General features: G+C 38.7%; 1 protein-coding gene and 1 pseudogene across 1 annotated transcript in view; both read right to left on the reverse strand.

Moving 5' to 3' along the window:
* The window catches only part of ABI3BP (ABI family member 3 binding protein), a 281,220-nt gene that overhangs the window by 216,341 nt on the left and 38,863 nt on the right, over positions 1-26,016 (reverse strand).
* Positions 15,412-15,807, reverse strand: LOC138092845 (ER membrane protein complex subunit 5 pseudogene; annotated as a pseudogene).

Consider the following 26,016-nt stretch of genomic DNA (forward strand, 5'->3'; position numbering starts at 1 on the left):
CGTATATATAAGCCAAATGTGTGTTGAGATTTCAAATATTCTTCAACCCAGAAAGTTTCTTCACATCCCTTGTCAGCCCATTCCCACGCCATCTGCCTAGAAACAATTATTGTTCTGATTTTTACTCCATAGATTAGTTCTGCCTATTCTAGACTTCAGTTAAATAGAATCATACAATATGTACTCTTTCATTTTAAGGCTTGTTGCACTCAATGAAATATTTTGGAGATTTATCAGTTTTGTTTCATGCATCAGTAATTTTTGTTGCTGTTATTTCCACTGAGTAATATTCAGATAATTATTAAAATCAACATTTTTATATCTTCTAGTGTCTTTGCAAAGTATGAACCTCTCTTGATTTACTGATTTTTGTAAAAGATGGTTATATTGTAATACAATTTTCTCTGAGAACAAGGATAATATACATATATATATATTCCTTTCCAGATATTTCTATTTAAAAAAGCTATAATTTCTCCTATTTATAGTAGACACCCAATCATATGACTTAGGGCTTCCCTGGTAGCTCAGTTGGTAAAGAATCCACCTGCAATGCAGGAGACCCTGGTTAGATTCCTGGGTTGGGAAGATCCGCTGGAGAGGGGATAGGCTGGCCACTCCAGTATTCTTGGGCTTCCCTTGTGGCTCAGCTGGTAAAGAATTCACCTGCAATGTGGGAGACCTGGGTTTGATCCCTGGGTTGGGAAGATCCCCTGGAAAAGGAAAAGGCTACCCACTTCAGTATTCTGGCCTGGAGAATTCCATGGAGTGTATAGAGTACCAGGCCAAGTGAGCCACTTTTGACAATATTGACTTTTTTATGTCTAAGAGGTATTTTCACCTAGAAGAAACTAGATAAATTTAAACATGTGTCATAATGAAAAATTAAGTGCTTGTCCTGACAATCTCAAAATAATTATCAAAAAATAGGAAAGAAACAGAAAACATGTCATTCTAATTAATATCATTATGTTTGGTCTATTTTTACAAAAGGACCAATATTTCTTATTCTTTTTGTTTCTCAATAACTTCAAAATGAGCACACAGTGAATTCTACTGACTAAGGAGAAGAATAATGGAATCAAAGTGCTTCTTTATAGGACAAAGCAAAAAATGTATAATTCTACCAGTGCTATAAGAAATACTGCACACATAAGATTATATAGCTCTAGTTAAAACATTGCTTGAGGGAGAAAATAAATAGTTTTCATGAAAGTTAAAATTTTGTCATCTCATAAAATACCAGAAAGCAGTAACAAAACTTTCTTATGTATTTCTGGCATTCATTCATTTATGGAAAATATCACAAATAAAAACATAAGATGGACTTGGAACAAATGGTTTCACCCGCCATCTCTGTTTAGACATTTAGAATCTATATGAATTGTTACCGCAGACAGTGACTGCAGCCATGAAATGAAAAGATGCTTGCTCCTTGGAAGGAAAGTTATGATCAACCTAAACTGCATATTAAAAAGAAGAAATATTACTTTGCCAACAAAGGTCTGTATAGTCAAAGCTATGGTTTTCCAGTAGTCATGATGTGAGAGTTGGACCATAAAGAAAGCTGAGCGCTGAATAATTGATACTTTCGAACTGTGGTGTTGGAGAAGACTCTTGAGACTGCAAGGAGATCCTACTAGTCAATCCTAAATGAAATCAGTCCTGAGTTTTCATTGAAAGGACTGATGTGCTGAAGCTGAAGTTCCAATACTTTGGCCACCTGATGAGAAGAACTGTTTCATTAGAAAAGACCCTGATGCTGGGAAGGCTGAAAGCAAGAGGAGAAGGGGAAGACAGAGGATGAGATGGTTGGATGGCACCACTGACTCAATGGACATGAGTTTGCACAAGCTCCAGGAGTTGGTGATGGGCAGGGAAGTGTGCTGCAGTCCATGGGGTGGCAAAGAGTTGGACACGACTGTGCAACTGAGCTGAACTGAACTGAATAAATACCCAATGCTGATCATATACAGCTGCTTATCTTCATATCTCACAGCATCAAAAGTCTTCTATAGACTAGAGGAAAAATACTAAACCATTATGAGAGTGTAGTCAGTGGTACCGTGTACTAAGGACAGTGAGCCATGAGACTCTAGGAAGGCCCTTTTACTGACAATACCATAGTGGGGCATTCCATTTTAATATGCTGTGGAAGAAACCGAAGGGGTTCTAGCATCAACTTTGCCTTTCAGCATATTTGACCTAGGTTACCTTCTTCTCACAGCAGATGGTGACTGCAGCCATGAAATTAAAAGACGCTTACTCCTTGGAAGAAAAGTTATGACCAACCTAGATAGCATATTCAAAAGCATAGATTATTTTGCCAACAAAGGTCCGTCTAGTCAAGGCTATGGTTTTTCCAGTGATCATGTATGGATGTGAGAGTTGGACTGTGAAGAAGGCTGAGCACCGAAGAATTGATGCTTTTGAACTGTGGTGTTGAAGAAGACTCTTGAGCGTCCCTTGGACTGCAAGGAGATCCAACCAGCCCATTCTGAAGGAGATCAGCCCTGGGATTTCTTTGGAAGGAATGATGCTCAAGCTGAAACTCCAGTACTTTGGCCACCTCGTGAGAAGAGTTGACTCATTGGAAAAGACTCTGATGCTGGGAGGGATTGGGGGCAGGAGGAGAAGGGGACGACAGAGGATGAGATGGCTGGATGGCATCACTGACTCGATGGACGTGAGTCTGAGTGAACTCTGGGAGTTGGTGATGGACAGGGAGGCCTGGCGTGCTGCAATTCATGGGGTTGCAAAGAGTCAGACATAACTGAGCGACTGAACTGAACTGAACTGAACCTTCTTCTCTAAGGCTCATTTTTCTCCACCGTAGAATGAATTGGAAAATTCCAAATCCATTCTCAATCTCACATTCAAGGATATTTCTAACACCTCATCTAGACAAGATACCATATTCCTATTAAAATATAGTAACATAAATGAGAAAATAAACTAATTTATAAAAATGTTATCCTAATAATTTCCAGATAATATTTCCTTTTCACAACTCCAAAATTGTACCTCAAATTTTAAATAGAGAATAAAAATTTTCATAGGCATATGCAAAGAATGTGTGTGAATGTCATATACAATTTTTTTATATACAATTTTCAACAGCTTTTATGAGGCACAATTACACACCATAAAATTCACCTATTATAAGAATACAGTTTATAAACATATTTAAACTTCTGGAATTTAATCAATCTATGCAATTGAGCCTGAGAACATTTTCATCCCTCTAAAATATTTTCCTGTATTCATTTGTAGCCAATTCCTGCTTCCTCCCTTTGCTCCAGGCAATCACTGATCTGCTTTCTGCTTTTCTGGTAATTGAATATAAATGTGATTTTTGGTGTCTGGCTTCTTTCACTCAGCATAATGTTTGTGAGATTCAGCCATCCGTGTTGTATCACTGGTTCTTTCCTTTTAATTGTTGGATGGAATTTCATTTTATGGATCACATTTCATTTATTCATTTCTTCAGTTGATGAATATTTGGATTGTTTCCAGTTTTTATTATTATGAATAATGCTGCCATTCTGAATAATGCTACGAGTCCTTGTATGGACAGGTGTTTTTATTTTTCTTGGGTGAATACCTAGGAGTAAAATAGCTGGGTAATATGGTAACTTGATCTTTAACTTTTTAAGAAACTGCCAAACTTTTTCTTTTTTTTTCAGCTTTCATTTAATTGAAGTACAAATAGTGTACAATATTATAGGTTACATGTGAACAACATAATGTTCCACAATTTTAAAGTTATACTCCATTTATAATTATTATAAGATATTGGCTATATTCCCTGTGCTGTACAAAACAGTTTTGTAGTTTATTTTATAAACTGTAATTTGTATCTCTTAATCCCCTACCCCATATTGCCTTTCCTCGCATCCCTCTCCCCACTGGTAACTACCAGTTTATTCTCTATATCTGTGAGTCTGCTTCTTTTTCATTATTATATTAAATTTCAAGATTATGAATATTGCTCTTACTTGAGGAAAATGCCAAACTGAAAACATCCAGAAAATGAGCTATACTGTTTTATCACTACTACTAAATACACATTGGTGGTGGTTTAGTCACTAAGCTTTGTCCAACTCTTTGAGACCCCATGGACTGTAGCCCATCAGGCCCCTCTGTCCATGGAATTCTCCAGGCAAGAATATTGGAGTTGCCATTTCCTTCTCCAGGGGAATCTTCCCATCCCAGGAATCGAATGCAGGTCTCCTGCATTGCTGGCGGATTCTTTACCAATTGAACTACAAGAATAAAAGTAATAATTTTAAACCCTAAGATTCTTATTTAGTCATTGGTGAAGACCACTCATCTTGTTACAATAATTAGCATGAAATATAGTAACTCCAATTACTATTAGGCCAGCAAATTTGGAAAACTCAGCAGTGGCCACAAGACTGGAAAAGGTCAGTTTTCATTTCAGTTCCAAAAAAAGGCAATGCCAAAGAATGCTCAAACTACCACACAATTGCACTCATCTTACACACTAGCAAAGTAATTCTCAAAACGTGAACCAAGAATTTCCAGATGTTCAAGTTGGATTTAGAAAAGGCAGAGGAACCAGAGATCAAATTGCCAACATCCGTTGGATCATCAAAAAAGCAAGAGTTCCAGAAAAACATCTGCTTTTGCCTTATTGACTATGCCAAAACCTTTGACTGTATAGATCACATCAAACTGTGGAAAATTCTTCAAGAGATGGGAATACCAGGTCACCTGACCTGCCTCCTGAGAAATCTGTATGCAGGTCAGGAAGTAACAGTTACAACCAGACATGGAACAACAGACTGGTTCCAAATCAGGAAGGGAGTATGTCAAGGCTGTATATTGTCACCCTGCTTATTTAACTTATATGCAGTCCATCATGAGAAATGTTGAGCTGGATGAAACACAAGCTGGAATCAAGGTTACCAGGAGAAATATCAATAACCTCAGATATACAGATGACACCACCCTTTTGGCGGAAAGCAAAGAACTAGAGCCTCTTGATGAAAGTGAAAGAGGAGAGTGAAAAAGTTGGCTTAAAGCTCAACATTCAGAAAACTAAGATCATGGTATCTGGTCCCACGACTTCATGGCAAATAGATGAGGAAACACTGGAAACAATGAAAGACTTTATTTTTTGGGCTCCAAAATCATTGCAGATGGTGACTTCAGCCATGAAATTAAAAGACGCTTGCTTCTTGGAAGAAAAGCTATGATCAAACTAGACAGCATATTAAAAAGCAGAGACATTACTTTACCAACAAAGGTCCATATAGTCAAAGCTATGGTTTTGCCAATAGTCATGTATGGATGTGAGAGTTGGACTATAAAGAAAGCTGAGTGCCAAAGAATTGATGCTTTTGAAATGTGGTGTTGAAGAAGACTCTTGAGAGTCCCTTGGACTGCAAGGAGATATAACCAGTCAATTCTACAGAAAATCAGTCCTGAATATTCATTGGAAGGACCGATGCTGAAGCTGAAACTCCAATACTTTGGCCACCTGATATGAAGAACTGACTCATTGGAAAATACCCTGATGCTGGGGTAAATTGAAGGTGGGAGGAGAAGGGGACAACTGAGGATGAGATGGTTGGATGGCATCACCAACGCAATGGACATGAGTTTGAGTAGGCTCCAGGAGTTTTGTGATGGACAGGGAAGCCTGGCGTGGTGCAGTCCATGGGGTCACAAAGAGTCGGACATGACTGAGTGACTGAACTGACTGACTGAACTCCAATTTATCCATAATGCAAAAATGAGCTTTCTGCGAAACAATAAAATGATCATTGACATTCTTAGCAATGATTATGATACAGAATAAATTACCATGTTTTCGACTCAATCTCTAGTCATTTCAGGTTGCAGAATACTTTAAACTACACTGATTATGTGAATACTTGTTCACCAGAGAATGAACAAGTTCTGGAGAGGTTAACTTGACTATTACTTTTACCTAAAATTGGGGCTTCCCACGTAGCTCAGCTGGTAAAGAATCCACCTGCAATGAACAAGACCCCAGTTCAATTCCTGGGTAGACAGGTTCCCCTGGAGAAGGGATAGGCTATCCACTCCAGTATTCTTGGTCTTCCCTGGTGGCTCACACATTAGAGAATCTGCCTGCAATGAGGGAAACCTGGGTTTGAACTCTGGGTTGGGAAGATCCCCTGGAGGAAGAATAGCAAACCACCCCAGTATTCTTGCCTAGAAAATCCCCGTTACAGAGGAGCCTGGTGAGCTGCAGTCCATGGGGTCCCAAAGAGTCATACATGACTGAGCAACTAAGTTCAACACAGCATACCTTAAATTAAACTCAAATTGATACAAACTTTGGCCTTGTGAGCCAAATGATTTAGTTGGGTTTCTGTGTAAATAAAACAAATAGCTATCTATAGAGACTTGGGAATTATTGCTATTTTAATAATATTTTTTCATTGTTTCTTTTTCTATGAATTAAAATTCAAACAGAACTAAACATTTTTGAATGCCTAAAATATTTTTCAATATTGAGGATATTGAAATTTCTCATGTGTATGTATCTCATTATTAACTTCTCAAGATGTTTTGTGACTAATGTAGCATTTGAAGTTTTCTAGGTGAGGAAAAGAAAGCCAAAATAGCTTGGTTCATTGCCTACTGGTCTAACACCATTAAAATTTCTCAGCCTGCATGGTGAATTTGACTCAATCTTAAGACTAGGTTCTTAAAATAGAATTTTATAACATTTATAAAGTGTTAGGAACATCTACCTGAATGAACTACTTGGAGGAAAAATGTCTTCTTGCCTCAAATTTTGAAGAAATAAGAAGGAAGCCTTCCTCACAACTCTTTTATGAGACAAAATTAGAGGCATTTTTCTCTCTCTCTTTTTTTTTTTTTTTGAATTTAGGAGCTGTTGAACTGATGAATTATCCCCTTTCTATTCCAAATTCTAAACTATAAAATAAAGAAATGAGATTGTCCTTTGAGTATTCCAAGCACTATTCATGGAAATTTTTTCCTTAAATACCGAAGATGTGTAAAAATTCCTACTGGTCATGCCATTCCTCAGTGTGGGGTGAATCAAAGTTGGAAGGGAAGAAAAGAGGTGAGGGGATATAAAAGGGATCAAAGTAAGTTGAAGTTGGGATAGTAAACTGTTAAGCAACAGAAGCTATGAGGCTGAGAAAAAAGATAAAGAATACAGGGCCAGGTAGCTTATTGCTAGAAGGAAACAGACACAAAGGAAGACTAGAAGAAACATCCAGGTTCACTGCTGAGGTGCCCACACCTTCCATAACTCCACGACTGGTATGACCTGAGGAGGCAACAAGTTCAAAGGATGGGGAGCAATCAGTCAGGGTGTGAGTGCATGTGGCTGAGGACCCAGAGCAGAATGGCATTCTCAGGCAGCCAGAAGGGACGGAGCAGAGGTGCTGAGGGAAGAAGTAATTGGCGCATTTAAGGGTCTTCCCAGGTGGCTTGAATGGTAAAGAATCTGCCTCCCAATGCAGGAGATGAAAGAGACACGGGTTCAATTCCTGGGTCGGGAAGATCCCCTGGGAGAGGACATGGCCACCCACTCCAGTATTCTTGCCTGGAGAATTCCATGGACAGAGGAGCCTGGTGGGCTACAGCCCATGGGGTCGCAAAGTGTTGGACACAACTTAGCACGCACACACATACACACCCTAAAGAACATCTGCGTGACTGGGACGTGATTGGGCAAGGAGATGCAATCAAGCTTCAGAGGGTAAGTAAGGCCCCTGCAGGACGCCTTAAAAGATCTATAAGTGTATTAAAGGCAAACTAAACTATTTTCTTCAACTAAGCTACATATATGCACAAGTTTTCTGAGAACTGAATAATACAAAATATAAATGTATGGTTATAAAAGGTATCCACATGGTAAAAAACCTTGCTTCACATGCCCTTAGCAAAAAGCAGCAAGATTTGGTAATAAAAAAGTATGCTGTATTTTAATTAAAAACACAAAAAAAATATTTTACAAATAGATTACAGATTGATAAAATTCAATTAATACAGGTCCTTCTGTGAACATCAGATGTGTTATGGCAACCAATTCAGCCAGTTTTAATTGTGATACAAGGAAATAAAGGCTTACTTCTTGAAAAAAAAAGGCAATAAAATCAATTGCTATTAATTTTATTTTTTGCACTGTGCTGTGTGTAGTTGCTCAGGCATGTCCCACTCTTTGAGACCCCATGGACTGTAGCTTGCCAGGCTCCTCTGTCCATGGGGATGCTCCAGTGATGAATACTGGAGTGTATTGCCATGCCTTCCAAAATCTAAATGAAAATAAAGCAATGGATTCTTGACAGGGACAGATAGAGAGTTAAGCTGCTGACAATGTCCTGTAATTCTGTCTTCCCCAAACTACTCTGGTATTGCACCTTCCATCCAGTCTGCTAACACATTTCCTATTCCCCTTCCTTGCACATTTTCATCTCCCTTTCCAGCCCACCCTAACAACAGTCCCTGCATTAGCTTTTTGACTTAAAAATAATACAAATAACACACATTTATTCAACTAAAATACTAAAGTTTTGCAAAAGTGTTGCAAATGAGATAAAAATTGTTTTTAAAATTATTCATTATCTAATATTCAGAGGAGTCTTCAGTAAAGAAATGTCTTTCTGGATACTTTTTCCGGAGCATGATATACATGTTGATATTGTTGTTCAATTGCTAAGTCATGTCTGACTCTGCTACCCCATGGATTGCAGCATGAAAGTCTTCTCTGTCCTCCACTATCTCCTGGAGTCTGGTCAAATTCATGTCCAGTTATGCTTTCTCCGTCATGCCTTTCTTCTTTTGAATGAGATGGCATACCATCCCATTCTCTGCCGTGCCTTTCTTCTTTTGCCTTCAATCTGTCCCAGCATCGGGGTCATTTCCAATGGGTTGGCTCCTCACATCAGGTGGTCAAAGTATTGTAGCTTCAGCTTTACCAATAGTCCTTTCAATGAACATTCAGGGTTGGTTTCCTCTAGGTTTGACTAGTTTGATATAAATATTACACAAAAAGAGGAGTCTGTTCTAAGTACTATTTTATAACCTGTACTTCCTTTAACATAAATATCTGTATCCTCATTTTTAATGACTGCAGTATCTTTTAGCTAATTCATGGAGACCTTTCTCTGATAGTCAGTTCAGTCATTCAATTGTGTTCAACTCTTTGTGACCCCAGGGACTGCAGCATGCCAGGCTTCCCTGTTCATTACCAACTCCCGGAGCTTATTCAAACTCATGTCCGTCGAGTCAGTGGTGCCATCCAACCATCTCATCCTCTGTCATCTCCTTCTCCTCCTGACTTTAATCTTTCCTAGCATCAGGGTCTTTTCCAATGAGTCAGTTCGTTGCATCAAGTGCCCAAAGTATTGGAACTTCAGCTCCAGCATCAGTACTTCTAATGAATATTCAGGACTGATTTCCTTTAGGATGGACTGGTTGGATCTCCTTGCAGTCCAAGGGACTCTCAAGAGTCTTCCCCAACACCTCAGTTCAAAAGCATCGATTCTTTGGTGCTCAGCTTTCTTTATGGTCCAACTCTCACATCCATACATGACTGCTGGAAAAACCATAGCTTTGACTATATGGACCTTTGTTGGTAAAGTAATGTCTCTGCTTTTTAATATGCTATCTAGGTTGGTCATAGCTTTTCTTCCAAGGAGCAAGAAGAAATGGAGTAGCCCTCATAGTCAACAATAAAGTCTGAAATGCAGTCCTTGGATGCAGTCTCAAAAACGACAGAATGATCTCTGTTCGTTTCCAGGGCAAACCATTCAATATCACAGTAATCTTTGATAGTAGATAAACTAATTTCATAACACCTCAGCAAGTTAACAGAGTTTAACAATCATCTCAATAATTTCACAATTGAATTTATTTTGGTGAAATTTGTATCCATTTTAGAGATAAGGACTTGATCTTTTAAAGTTTGTACAGTTAGATTGACCCTAATTTTTCATTACATCTGAGAGCTATCATATGGAATCCATATGAGAAATGGATAAACTCATATTGTTTGTGAGATTGTTGCTAACATTTTTGGCCATGTAAATGCTATTATTCCCATGTCCTTGAGGCTCTCTGCCTGTACTGTAAGGTGAGGTGCATTAGGGATGGAGGACTGAATGGTGGGAAGATATGAGGTTTGGAGCCAGAAAACCTGTATTCAAGTCCCAAGTTAAATCCACAATTGCCCTTGTTATATGAATAATTAACTTAAGGTCTGACTGTCACATTCTTCCATCTAAATTAGGATTAGTCATACATAGCTACCTTCTCAGAGTTACTGGTAGGATTAAATGAAATAGTTTTGGAAAGCAGCTTCTAAACAGTACAGCTCAGTGATATTTAGTTGTTATCAATAAGACCTTATTAATGGACTCTTTCCATTTGGGTGTACTTTGAATTTTTAAAGTTCCTTGCATTTCAACCAGATATTCATTCTATAAATCAAGATACAGCTTATATGTGATTGGAAGCTACATAAGGACAGTATCCTTAGCACAGAGAAAATATTCAGTGAATAGTTTTCAAATGATTGAACAAACCCATCCTACGTTTTTATTAAATAGAAGTTAATACTCAGATAAACAAGTAAGTCTCTTCAAAGAAAATGGATTATATTAGAGGGTACAGAAATGTATGAGTTATTACTCAAAACACATAATAAATTCTATATAAAGGAGTAAGCTGCACACTGAGGTAATTCAAAAGAACATTGGCTGATTAGAAATGATTCGGTCAGGAATGGCATAGAAGAAGCATTTGAGTTGGGTCTTGAATGTCAAAAAGGACTTTTCTGGAGAACAGGAGGAAGGGAATTTCAAACCAAGGAATAGTAAGGATGGGTAGGTGTGATGCCTAGGATAATCTATCCTACAAGACATTGTGTAAGACATGTGTTATTAAAATATCTTGTTCAAAAGTCTTTCCATCTACTCTTTAACTTATAATTAATATATGACCATAAGCATCTAACACCATTTGATATCATACACAAATAGAAACCTTTCTTCTGAGTGTGGGGTTTTCTAAGAGGAGTTTCCAAACATCAAAAAATGCACATACTTAATTCCCGTGGTGTTTATCCCATTCCAGGCATCTCATCCTAGTCGTTCATGGAAACACGATGGCCAGCTTTATGGAGCTAGGACAGCATGGCCAGGAGCCATGATGCTAAGCCCAGCATACTCAATTCCATCTACTTAGCAATATTATACCTCGGTACCCCCTAATGAGCAGTAATAGACTAATTCTTAACATTCATCTACTGTCCATGGGAGAGCTACTGAAAATCTATTATCTTCCACACTACTATTAGAACAATTTCAATGGCTTTAATGATTCTAGAATGTCTGAGACAATTTTGGTGCAGATTGGAGAATTCCATGCTTCAGGCACTTGTTTCAAGTGCCCATTCTCCATAATTTCTCTACAGCATTTAACACCTCTGCCCACCTTAATGCATGCATTTTCACATGTGCACCCACACCCACCTTGGTTTTAGTGTGTAACTCAATGGTATCCTAGAAGTTTTTCCTAAGCACACTTCTCCATGTTTCTCCCTTACTTTTCCTCCTCTTCTGGCCCTCACAGCTTGGCTGGTCATTAAGAGTCAGTCTTTAACTCCTTCAGGGAACTCTTTTACACTCAGGATGCAACAATAAGTTAGCTGATAGCTACTAAATACTTAGCTTACTCTGAAATCTGCACCCCTAGCTCTGTATATTCAGGTCCAGTCTTCCCAACTTTCTGAAGCACTGACATTGTCATTGATGACACTAAATCCCAACCATCACAGTCTTCCTCAAAAACCAATTTAATCTCTGCCTTGCCTACTTTGGCCACAGTTCCAGGCACCCGGGTCACCCTTGCAGTCATCTTTTATCCCTTGCTATAAAATTGGCATCAAACATGGAGGAATTCAAATATAAAGATGCCTATGGCTGGGCTTCGCTATCATCCTGGGCTTTTGGAACAGTGGTTCTCTTCTGAAAAGCTTAGCTTGAGGGAAAAAAGTGACTTTCCCTCTTCTCTCACCATTCTTAACCTTGCCCACTTCAGTATAGGTTGTTTCATCATCCAATACTTTTATTATAATGGAAGAGACTCCCAAGGGCAAACCACATATAAATTATGGTTTGATATCATTTAAATCACTTGAAATGGGTTGCAAGTGAATCAGTGTTTCCCAGCAATTCCATTTCACCTTTTCCTAACCCTTTTCAGTAAGATCATGGCTTATTGTTTCTCATTCACCCCCTTCGTATGCTACTGAATAAAATCCCAGTTCTTCCTATTGGCATGGTGATATCTGAGGGGAAAAGTCATTTTTATCTTTGTCTACAAACTAATTCTTTAAATTTTGGTCAAAATTGCCCCTTCCAGTTCAATTTATTTCAAAGAATTATTTTTAGGGAGTTTCTCATGAACAGGATGCTATATACCACACTCTGGGGACATAAAGACAAGACCACCTCAACCTTGAATTCTTAGTTTCTTCTATATATAATCTAGATAAATTTTCCATACTACCTCTCCTTTATTTCTGAAAACCTTACTTAATTCCCCTAAGCGGCTTACTTTCTCTTAACTTTTCTTCTCTCTGTTTTTCTCTTTCCATTTCTGTTTCCACAACTTCACTCTGCATCCTCCTGATGTCATTTTTCTCATGCTTCAAATACAGTTCTCCCGTAGCCCCAGATGAGGTAGCCTCATCCCTCTTTAGGGAATGGGGCCATTGTGTCTTCTGGGTCTAAATAACACCCATAGATTTAACCTGAAGAGACCATTCACTCTCCCTCGTTTTTATAGTCACCAAAGTTATCACATCTCCAATCTATCCGCCTTAATATTTCCAGGTTAATAATCATTTAAACGTGCTGCTATGTTACATCATGTTGTGTTACCTCTTCCCCCTTCTACTTCTAGCACCAGAAGAGTAGATGACTCCCGAATGTTCACAACATACAGGTCAAAATAAAGCTAGTCTCATAATTCACCTCGAGGTGTTGGCTCCATGTTAACTGACCACTAGGTTTTAACTCTTAACACCATGTGGTAAGGGCTATACCCAGAGAATTAACATCTACAAAGGAAGAAAAGGAGTTTTCTGAAGCATGAAAGGAAGATACTTTCAGGACCACTTCTCAAAGGAAGTAATACTATTTTTGCCCTGTGAAGGTTACCAGATAGTTGGAGAGAATACTGGTATATTAAGCAATGTTTTCCATTTATTGAAGTTAGAGGGTATAGTGATTCCTCTCCAGGGAAAGGTTTGTGGGGAGCATGGGACTTCAGCAGAGCTTTGAAAATTAGAGTTGAATGACAGGCAGGACTTGGAAGAGTATTTCAGTCAGAAAATGTTAGGAGACTGTTCTGTCAAACTCTAAACCCTGCACACAGTTACGGAAAGCAAACAGGCTAGTTTCATTGAAATGGAAATTTCATGCGCAGAGGTACTTGGAATCTCAGAGTTGGAAAAGACCTTAAAGTAACTGCACCGGTTCTCTCTCTCTCATGACACTGGACAGATTCACTGGAACCAGACTGTAGATTTGTTCTCAGGACAAACCAAGAAACCTCTTCTCTCTGAAACACTAATTCATCTAACAAAGGGCCAGACACAGCAATCCTAGTCACTGCATTTCTGGTTTTCATCAGAATATTTTCCTCTCAAACATGGCATTTACAGATATATGTGAGATACTTGTCTTTTAAAAATAATGAAGCGGTTATTTGAAAAACTGTTACTTTTGAATGTGGCATAATAAACCAAAACTTGGAATCAGCAACACAAACAGGAAGCATTAACTTCAGGCCAAAAAGGCAACAGGTCTGATTTTTTGGCAAAATCATAAAAAAAGCTGAAGAAGGCTGGGATTCATGAAATCTTGGAATTGCCCTTTGGATAGAATTTAACTGGCTGGCCATTAGTCACGGAATCACTTGTAGTCAACTTAAGGATCATTTTCACTTGCGTGCTCTCCCTAAATTCCCTTCATGACATTTATTTTTAGAATGATCATTCCCTGAGAATTTCTCTCTCTTGTTCCTCTCCTCTGTCCTTCAGTGTTATACTGAAACATGAAACTGCGCAGTGAAATAAACAGAGTAGCAATAAACTGACACTGGTAAGGAATCACAGTTACACTGTCAGCCACTCCCATCAATAACATGTAACATGAGACCAAAAAAGTTCTAAACAGTTCCACAGTCCTTTATATTATATGTAGATGGCCTTGAGTAGATAATCTGCACTAATTTAGCATGAAAATGTTATCTTTTTAAAGGAGGCAAGATAGTAATCTGTATTAGTATTCAAGGGATGGTGAACCCTTTTCCTCCACAATTCTGGGCCCTAATTAAAGTTCTAGATAAAGTGAAGTGAAGTGAAGTCGCTCAGTTGTGTCCGACTCCTCGACCCCATGGACTGTAGCCAACCAGGCTCCTCCATCCATGGGATTTTCCAGGGAAGAGTCCTGGAGTGGGGTGCCATTGCCTTCTCCAACTAATTCACTAGTTTAGTATGCAATAAAATAACAGAGGCTTTGAATAAGTTAAACTGGCTAGTAACAACTAGTCAGTTTTCTTCAGTGATCACTGTTCTTCTACATAGGCAGGATAATTAATTCACGGATAGTCTTTCTGGTCTATCTTCAACTATTCTTACACTACATAATCAATTAGGGACATCTTTTTACAGATATATGAAGAGAACACAGGTAGCTTTATGTTGAGTTGAGTTTGTTAAATCTATTTGTTATGACAGAGGATTTCTGACACAAAAATTGCTCATTGCACACTGAACCCCAGAGAAGTGATGAAACAAGACAGCTGATGTTAGGAGGTATATGGGAGTGGGGTAGGGTGAGAAGTCATGGATAAATTAAAAACTGGCAAGTATCTGCTGAAGCAGAGCCACTTTTTAGGGGGCATAAGGAAAAGTGATAAGTCACCGTTTTGGTCTCTTTAGAGAAATCCATTTGTTGTTAAGAACTTAAGACCATTTACTACCATTCATAATGCAAAATGCAGTAGTCACACTATTTCCAAAAGGATCCTAAAAACTGTAGTGCAAAAGAAATCTAAGAAAATAAATAATTACAAAACCATCAACATTTTTCAAAGAAATGTGCTCAAAACAGTGACTTTTACAAAAAATGTGAATTTTTTTTAATGAAAAAAGAATTCTCTCTCTGAAAGATCAAAGACTCATTTCACAGATAACTTATACTGCATTAACGACTTGATTAACAGTGTACAAATAAGGGTCGCAGACTTTTAAAATTAGGTCTGAAAGCGATCCATATAAATACTGATGGGGGAGTGTTTTGTATCCCAAACTCTAATATTTCAGCTTTGTGTCCTGTCCTGTTATTATAATTTGTAAAAATCTTAACGACGCAGTGATTCAAGTTTTCGTAACTTCAACGATGTGTTAGAGGACAATGCATCTTGGTTTGAAGAATTTGTTGTATCCGAAGGTCAGAACAGTACTCAACCATGATGATTAAATACATAAAATGATGGGTGATTCCATAGTGTGTCAAATGTCTTATTTTTTAGTTCTGAAGTGGCATCCATGTCTTTAAACTCCCCTGCAATATGAAGTATACCATAACAGGTAACTGCAAAGGCCAGAAGTGTCTGAAGAACTATATCTATTGGCAGTAATTCATCTTCCTTTTCTGTTAATCGCATATAAGAAGGATGCTGTGCCGCGGAAAAGGCCACGTGGGCTAGGGCAAAGAGGCAGATGCCCACCAGCTCCTTCCATAGCGACAGCGCCATGACTCCGAAAGAGCAGCCCAACAAAGGAAGCGAAGGGCGGCAGGGCCATTCCTTCCTCCACCGGCGGGTGTCCGCGCAGCGCAGAAGTTCTAAAGTGTCACATAAACCCGTAAGATACAGAAGCACACACGGAAACACCTATCAGCAGCTCTCACTGTTATCAGAGACGGCGCATTTCCACCATGCCTCGGGCAAAAGGAAACTATGTGATTTCTTTCATTTTTTAACTCTGGTGGGTAGCCCCCACCCCCGCCCCCAGAATCATAGAGTTTGTCTGGCAGGGGGCTGAGAAGGGAAACTAGGACCTGTCTCCCCTCATAAACTCAGCAAAAGCCTCTGTAGCCACACAGAGAGCAATCAACATGTGTGTCATCGGGCAGAACGAGGTGGCAGGTGTGATGCTGAATATCCCTGGTGTATATTTCTAACTCAAAGGTCTTGCCGTCTTCCCAGGAAAATAACAAATAGGGCCCAAGAAAGAAACAAGTTGCTGTCCCTGAGCACAAGGAGAGAGTATATGCTTCCATAACTTTGAAGTTAGCCATTTCAATATCTTGGAAATTTCCATATCTATGAAATTAGCTGTTAATGAGAAAGTCACCAGGGCTTCCCTGGTGACTCAGTTGGTAAAGAATATGCCTGTAATGTGGGAGACTCCAGCTTGATCCCTGGGCTGGGAAGATCCCCTGGAGAAGGTAATGGCTACCCACTCCAGTATTCTGTCCTGGAGAATTCCATGGACAGAAGAGCCTGGCAGGCTATGGTCCATAGAGTCACAAAGAGTCAGACATGACTTAGTAACAAACACACACAACAAATTGTGAGCAAAGAGGACTGTTTGCCACTTCTAGGCCAACATGTTGAAATGCTGGTGCCAGACTCTCCCAATGCTGGTTAACCAGGTGGGGCCTGGGCTTTGAATGACTGCAAAGAACAGAAGCCATGGCCATTATCAGTAGACATGAAATTGAGCCAGAAGCATATTTTTGTCACTTTAAGGCCATTGAGATTTGGGGTGTTGTTGTTGTTGTTGTTGTCATTGAGGCATAATCTAGCCCATCCTGACTAGTGTAGATGCAGATGGATGCTATGAGAGAAAGCAAATCAGAGAAGCAGTTAGAAAGACTCAGGTGGGGAGGAAATACACTCTTAGAAAAGAGAAGGCTTTGTTTAAGAGTATATGTTTAAGGATAAAGATTTGAAGAAAAAGAGAAGCTGAGTCATTCAGATATATAGGGGAAGAACATCACAGGCTGAAGAACATCACACCAAGAGCAAAGGCCCAGAGAAAGGAAGATGTGTGTGGCTCTCATGGCAATAAGAAGACGAGCAAGAGGGAAACAGCAAGAGGTAAAGCAAGAAGTAATGGGGCCACACAAATATAGCCTTCTAGGGAGGATTTGGGGAGAAGGCAATGGCAACCCACTCTAGTACTCTTGCCTGGAAAATCCCATGGATGGAGAAGCCTGGTAGGCTGCAGTCCCTGGAGTTGCTACGTGTTGGACACTACTGAGTGACTTCACTTTCACTTTTCACTTTCATGCATTGGAGAAGGAAATGGCAACCCACTCCAGTGTTCTTGCCTGGAGAATCCCAGGGACGGGGGAGCCTGGTGGGCTTCCGTCTATGGGGTCGCACAGAGTTGGACACAACTGAAGTGACGCTGCCGTAGCAGCAGCAGCAGCAGCAGCAGGGAGGATTTGGACCTTTACTCTGAGATGGTCAGTTATTTGGGTTTTGAGCAGAAAAAGGATAGGATATGCTTTAGGTTTTAACTGATTGACTCTGAGTGAGTGGTGTATTGAGCATATCCTGATAGGCAAAAGCAGGGAGACTAGTTAGGGCACTACAGCAGTAATGCAAGTGAGAGATGATGGTATTGTGAATCAGGATGGGAGAAAATGTGAGAAAAACAGAGAAATAAAATTCAGGATAAAATGTGAAAGTAGAACTGAAAATATTTGCTGGTGAATCAAATGTGATATTCATGAGAAAAAAGGGAGTTTAAAAATGTCTATACATTTTTTAGGGAAAAACAAAAACAAAAACAAAATCTCAGCACAAATCTCAACCTATCTGAAGCTTACACAAACCACTGGACCAACCTTAGGAGGGCAGAAACCAAAAGGAAGAAAGAATTCAACCTTAGAGCCTGGGAAAAGGAGACCTCAAACACAATAAATTAAAAAAAAAGAAAAGGCAGAGAAATACTACACAAATGAAGGAACAAACTAGAAACACAGAAGTCCAAATAAATGAAGAGGAAATAGGCAAACTACCTGAAAAGGAATTCAGAATAATGATAGTAAAGATGATCAAAAACCTTGAAACAAAATGGAGGAGATGCAAGAATCAATTTAAAAAGACCTAGAAGAATTAAAGAATAAACATGCAGAGACAAACAACGCAATTACTGAAATTAAAAACACTCTAGAAGGAGATCAACCCTGGGATTTCTTTGGAAGGAATGATGCTGAAGCTGAAGCTCCAGTACTTTGGCCACCTCATGCGAAGAGTTGACTCATTGGAAAAGACTCTGATGCTGGGAGGGATTGGGAGCAGGAGGAGAAGGGCATGACTGAGGATGAGAGGCTGGATGGCATCACTGACTCGATGAACATGAGTCTGAGTGAACTCCAGGAGATGGTGATGGACAGGGAGGCCTGGCGTGCAGCAATTCATGGAGTCGCAAAGAGTCGACACGACTGAGCGACTGAACTGAACTGAACTGAGAAGGAATCAATAGCAGAATATCTGAATCAGAAGAACGAATCAGTGAACTGGAAGATAAAATGGCAGAAATAATGTCTGAAGAGCAGAATAAAGTAAAAAGAATAAAAAGAACTGAGGATAGTCTCAGAGACCTCTGGGACAATATCAAATGCACCAACATTCGAATTATAGGGATCACAGAAGAAGAAGGGAAAAAGAAAGAGTATAAGAAAATTTTGAAAAGATTATAGTTGAAAATCTCCCCAATATGGAAAAGGAAATAGTCAATCAAGTTCAAGACGCACAAAGAGTCCCATACAGGATAAACCCAAAGAGAAACATGCCAAGACACATACTAATTAAACTAACAAAGGTTAAATACAGAGAAAGAATACTAACGCAGCAAGTGAGAAGCAACAAGTAAAATACAAATGAAACCTCATAAGCTTAACAACTGATCTTTCAGCAGAAACTCTGCAGGCCAGAAGAGAATGACAGGACACATTTAAAGTACTGAAAGGGAAAAATATACAACCAAGATTACTGTACCCAGCAAGAATCTCATTCAAGATTGATGGAGAAATAAAAAGCTTTTCAGACAAGCAGAAGTTAAGAGAATTCAGTACCACCAAACCAGCTTTACAACAAATATTAAAGGGACTTATAGAGCCAAGAAATACAAGTGAAGAAAGAAGATCTACAAAATCAACCCCAAACAATTAAGAAAATGGCAATAGGAACATATATATCAATAATTACTTTAAAGGTAAATGTATTAAATGCTGCAACCAAAAGACACAGACTGGCTGAATGGATACAAAAGCAAGACCTATATATACGCTATCTACGAGAAAACCACTTCAGACCTAAAGACACATATAAACTGAAAATGAGAGCACAGAAAAATATATTCTATGCAAATGGAAAGCAAAAGAAAGCTGGAGTAGCAATCCTCATATCAGACAAAATAGATCTTAAAATAAAGAATATTACAAGAGATAGGGAAGGACACTACATAATGATCAAGGGATCAATCCAAGAGGAAAAATGTAACAATTGTAAATACCTATGCACCCAACCTAGGAGCACCTCAATACACAAGACAGACACTAACAGATGTAAATGGAGAAACTGAGAGTAACACAATAATAGTAGGAGACTTTAACACCCCATTCATACCAATGGACAGATTATCAAAACAGGAAATTAATAAGAAAACACAAGTCTTAAATGATACATTAGATGAGATGAAACGCATTGATATCTTCAGGACATTCCATCCAAATGCAGAAGAATACACCTTCTTCTCAAGTGCACATGGAACATTCTCCAGGATAGACCACATCTTGGGTCACAAATCAAACCTCAGTAAATTTAAGAAAATTGAAATTGTATCAGGCATCTTTTCCAACCACAAGACTATGAGACTAGATATCAATTACAAGGAAAAAAAAAACTGTAAGAAACACAAACAAGTGGAGATTAAACAACACGTTTCTAAATCAGCAACAAGTTACTGAAGAAATCAAGAGAAATCAAAGAATTTCTAGAAACAAATGACAATGAAAACAGGACAACTCAAAACTTATGGGATGCAGCAAAAGCAGTTCTAAGAGGGAAGTTTATAGCGATACAATCCTACCTCAAAAAAAAACAAGAAAAACACCAGAGACAACCTAATTTTACACCTAAAACAACTTCTTTTTCAAAGAAGAAGAACAAAAAAATAGCACCCAAATTAGTAGGAAAGAAATCATAAATATCCAAGCAGAAATAAATGAAAAAGAAATGAATGAAACAATGTAAAGATTAATAAAACTAAAAGCTGGTTCTTTGAGAAGGTAAACAAAATTGACAAACTTTTAGCCAGACTCATCAAGAAAAAAAGAGAGAAGAATCAAATCAACAAAACTAGAAATGAAAAAGGATAGATTACAACAGACAATGCAGAAATAAAAAGGATTATAAGAGACTATTATGAACAACTATATGGCAATAAAATGGATAACCTGGAAGAAATAGACAGATTCTTAGAAAAGTTCAATCTTTAAGACTGAACCAGGAAGAAATAGAAATTATGAACAACCCAGTTACAAGCACTGAAATTGAAGCTGGGATCAAAAATCTCCCAAAAAACAAAAGCCCAGGACCCAGATGGCTTCACAGGAGAATTCTATCAAACATTTAGAGAAAAGCTAATGCCTATCCTTCTAAAATTCTTTCAAAAAATTGCAGAGGAAGGAAAACTTCCAAACTCATTCTACAAGGCCACCATCACCCTGATACCAAAACCAGACAAAGACAACACACAAAAAGGAAACTAGAGGCCAATATCACTGATGAACATAGATGCAAATATCCTCAACAAAATTTTAGCAAACAGAATTCAGCAACACATCAAAAAGATCATATACCATGATCAAGTTGGGTTTATTCCAGGAATGCAAGGATTCTTCAATAGATGCAAATCAGTCAATGTGGTACACCTTATTAACAAATTGAAAGATAAAAACCATATGATAATCTCAATTGATGCAGAAAAAGCCTTTGACAAAATTCAGCACCTATTTATAATTAAAACTCTTCAAAAAATGGGCATAGAAGGAACCTACCTCAACACAGTAAAGTCCATATATGATACGCCCATAGGAAACATTATTCTCAATGATGAAAAACTGAAAGCATTCCCCCTAAGATTAGGAACAAGAAAAGGGCATCCACTTTCACCACTATTATTCAGCATAGTTCTGAAAGTTCTAGCTACAACAATCAGAGAAGAAAAAGAAATAAAAGGAATCCAGACCAGAAAAGAAAAAGTAAAGCTCTCACTGTTCGCAGATGACATGATACTGTACATAGAATACCCTAAAGATAGTATCCGAAAATCACTAGAGCTAATCAGTGAATTTAGCAAAGTTGCAGGATACAAAATTAATACACAGAAATTATTTGCATTTCTATATACTAACAATGAAAAATCAGAAAGAGAAATTAAGGAGTCAATCCCATTCACCATTGCAACAAATAGAATTAAATATATAGTGATGAACTTACCTAAGGAGACAAAAGAACTGTACACAGAAAATTATAAGACACTAATGAAAGAAGTCAAAGATTACATAAACAGATGGAGAGATATTCTATGTTCCTGGGTAGGAAGAATCAATATTGTGAAAATGACTATAATACCAAACGCAATCTACAGATTCAATGTGATCCCCATCAAATTACCAATGACATTTTTCACAGAACTAGAACAAAAAAATTTCACAAGTCATATGGAAACACAAAAGACCCCAGATAGCCAAAGTAGTCTTGAGAAAGAAGAATGGAGCTGGAGAAATCAATCTCCTGGCTTCAGGTTATACTACAAATCTACAGTCATCAAGACAGTACGGTACCAGCACAAAAACAGAAATATAGACCAATGGAACAAGATAGAAAGCCCAGAAATAAACCAATGCACCTGTGGGTACCTTATTTTTGACAAAGGAGGCAAGAATATACAACAGAGCAAAGACAGCCTTTTCAATAAGTGGTGCTGGGAAAACTGGACAGCTACATGTAAAAGAATGAAATTAGAACACTTCCTTACACCATACAGAAAGATAAACTCAAAATGGATTAAAGACCTAAATGTAAGACCAGAAATTATAAAACTCTTAGAGGAAAACAGAGGCAGAACACTCAATGACATAAATCAAAACAAGATCCTCTATGACCCACCTGCTACAGAAATGGAAATAAAAACAAAAGTAAACAAGTGGAACTTGATTAAACTTAAAAACTTTTGCACAGCAAAGGAAACTATAAGCAAGGTGAAAAGACAACTCTCAGAATGGGAGAAAATAATAGCAAACGAAACAACTGACAAAGGATTAATTTCCAAAATATACAAGTAGCTCATACAACTCAATAGCAGAAAAACAAACAACACAATCAAAAAGTGGGAAAAAGACCTAAACAGACATTTCTTCAAAGAAGACATACAGATGGCTAACAAATACATGAAAAGATGTTCAATGTCATTCATTATTCAGTTCAGCTCAGTCGTGTCTGACTCTTTGCAACCCCATGGACTGCAGCACACCAGGCCTCCCTGTCCATCACCAACTCCCAGAGTGGAGTTTGCTCGAACTTATATCTTTGAGTTGGTGATGCCATCCAACCATCTCATCCTCTGGCTCATTATTAGAGAAATGCAAATCAAAACTACAATGAGATATCACCTCACACCAGTCAGAATGGCCATCATAAAAAAATCTACAAACAATAAATTCTGGAGAGAGTGTGGAGAAAAGGGAACACTCTTGCACTGTTGGTGGGAATGTAAATTGGTACAGTCACTGACAGTATGGAGATTTCTTTAAAAACTATGAATAAAACCACCACATGACCCAGCAATCCCACTCCTAGGCGTATACCCTGAGGAAACCAAAACTGAAAAAAACACACATGTATCCCATTGTTCGCTGCAGCACTATTTACAATAGCTAGAACATGGAAGCAACCTAGATGTCCGTCAACAGATGAATTGATAAAGACGTTGTGGTACATATATACAATGGAATATTACTCAGCCATAAAAATGAACACATTTGAGTCAGTTCTAATGAGGTGGATAAACCTAGAACCTATTATACAGAGTGAAGTAAGTCAGAAAGTAAAAGATAAATATTGTATTCTATCACATATATACGGAATCTAGAAAAATGGTTCTGAAGAATTTATCTGCAGGGCAGCAATGGAGAAATCAGACATAGAGAATAGACTTATGGACATGGGGAAACGGGAGGAGAGAGTGAGATGCAAGGGAAGAGTTAGCATGGAAACTTATATTACCATATGTAAAATAGAGAGCTGGGGGGATTTGCTGTATGGCTCAGGAAACTCAAACAGGGCCTCTGTATCAATCTAGAGGAATGGGATGGGGAGGGAGATAGGAGAGAGGTTCAAAAGGGATATGTGTATACCTATGGCTGATTCATGTTGAAGTTTGACAGAAAACAACAACATTCTGTAAAGCAATTATCCTTCAATAAAAAAATATATAAAAAATTAAAAAGTCTCTATTTTTTTCAACCTGAGTGAATGGAAAGATGGAATTTTCTTTAACTGAGTTGAGAAAGACTGTAGGGAAGTAAATTGTGGAAGAATGGACTCAAGAGCTTAGTTTTAGATGTGCTGAAACCTCCATGTCTATTAAAAGTCAAGTGGAGACATTGAGTAGAGACTTGAATAAAGGGATCTGAAGTGGAACACAGGGTAAGGAATGGAGATGTAAATCTTCCACTTTATTAGTATTTAGATAGTATTCAAAGTCACTAGATTAGATGAGATAACCAGGGGATGAGAAGATAGAAAAGAGATTCAAGACTCAATCTTGGGATGTTCCAATTTAAGAGATTAGTAAAGCGAGGATGAATCAGCAAAGGAAACTAAGCAGCAGCCAGTAAGAATGGAGGGAAAGCAGACAGATGAAGAAACTGAAGCCAGAGATGGTTAGTTATTTGCCAAAGGAGATTTAAACCTTAACTGTGATCCTTGCCCTCACTGCTCATAGCTCAGCTTCTGGTAAAGGGAGATTGTACTGGGACTCAGAATAACTGCATAGTATTTTTTGTGGAATATCTCACAAAAATAGCCCAAACTGAGAAACATGTGGCTGGTGCTACAAATAGAAATAAAGAAAGAAAACAAGAGAATAAGGAAGAGATTATACAAGTGAGAGAGAGTGACAAAGCAACAGCTGGCACTAGCATTTTCTTTGCAGACTCACTCCATTAGAAAGAATGTACACTGAGGAAATATTTCACCAGAGGGACAAGCCATTCAGTATTTTTATTCAGGATAATTCTTCCATATGACAAATATTCTCTAATGTACTCTATTGGGAAAATTAATTAAAAGAGTGTGTGCTTAGTTGCTTAGTCATGTCCAACTCTGCAACCCCATGGACTGTAGCCTGCCAGGCTCCTCTGTCCATGGGGATTCTCCAGGCAAGAATACCAGAGTGGGTTGCCATTCCCTCCTCCAGGGGATCTTCCCAACCCAGAAATCAAACCGGGGTCTCCTGCATTGCAGGTGGATTCTTTACCAGCTGAGCTATGAGGGAAGCCCAGTAGACTGTAGTCTGCCAGGCTCCTTTGTCCATGGAATTATCCAGGCAAGAATACTGGACTGGATAGTCATTCACTTTTTCAGGGGATCTTCCCAATTCAGGGATTGAACCCGTGTCTCCCACATATCAGCTACATTACCGTCTGAGTCACCAGGGAAGCCTGAAAAGGGTATGCATACCTATATTTTAAAAATAGAAATATAGTATAGAAGCCTTCCAAAACTTGTCTAAAACACTGAAAGTCTGACTTGCACTTAGGATGTAGAAAGCTGTACAAAACATTGTTTCCATCCTTATGACTACCAAAAAAGTATCCCTAATCAAATTTGCAGGCTTGGGCTTCCCTGGTGCTCAGACCATAAAGAATCCGCCTGAAATGTGGGAGATGTGGGTTCAATCCCTGGGTTGGAAAGATTCTCTGGAGAAGGATATGGCAACCCACTCCAGTATTCTTACCTGGAGACTCCGTATGGACAGAGAAGCTTGGCGGGCTACAGTCCATGGAGTCGCAAAGAGTCAGACATGACTGAGCCACAAAGCACAAAGCACAGCAAGAAAAAATAACTGAAGAGCTGAGGCTGTAAGGAAATGTGAAATCTAAGAAAGACAAGCCTTTCCAAAGAGAGATGTCACTGGATGCCATAGAAACTAGTAAGAAGAATTTGGTTAAAAGTTGTAATGAATTCTTAAAGTCCTATTGTGGGCTATCAAGAGACTAGAGAACACTTGAGTTAAAAAAAAAAGGAGGGGGGAGAGAATATAAAACCCTTGAGAGCTGCAGATACAAGGAGAATTTGCAACCACTTGTGGGCTCTTCTCCATGACTTTCAAGGTTGCTTACAGGAAAGACTGAAAGTAGTGAGAGGGTCCTGAGCAAACCTCCTTCGTTGTGAAAGACCGGGATGGGAGTTGGGGGTTGGGAGGAGTGTTAGGGCAGTCACGGAGGGAAAGTCATAAAGTACCATCCAGGTCATTCTCTTCTATCTTTCCTGTGGAACACAAGCCTGACTTCCTGGGGGTGAAGGGAAGATGAGCTTGATGCCTTAGAGCACAGTGAAGAGCCACTGAAGCTGGGAGAAGGGAACAGAAAAACATACTTCATCCCTGGATAGAGGAGGGCGAGACCTTGTTCTTAAGACCCAGGGCACAGTGCCTTCCTAAGACTAAGGCTGGATCAGAGCAACAGAGAGAAACTGCCTAAGCCCCCTAGCAACTGTCCAGTAAGTGCTGAATATCATTGAAAAAGCAAGAGAGTTCCTGAAAAACATCTACCTTTGCTTTATTGACTATGTCAAAGCCTTTGACTGTGTGGATCACAACAAACTATGGGAAATTCTTCAAGAGATGGGAATACCAGACCTCCTGACTTGCCTCCT

This window comes from Capricornis sumatraensis, chromosome 1 (assembly GCF_032405125.1).
Source record: "Capricornis sumatraensis isolate serow.1 chromosome 1, serow.2, whole genome shotgun sequence".
Taxonomy (NCBI): Eukaryota; Metazoa; Chordata; class Mammalia; order Artiodactyla; family Bovidae; genus Capricornis; species Capricornis sumatraensis.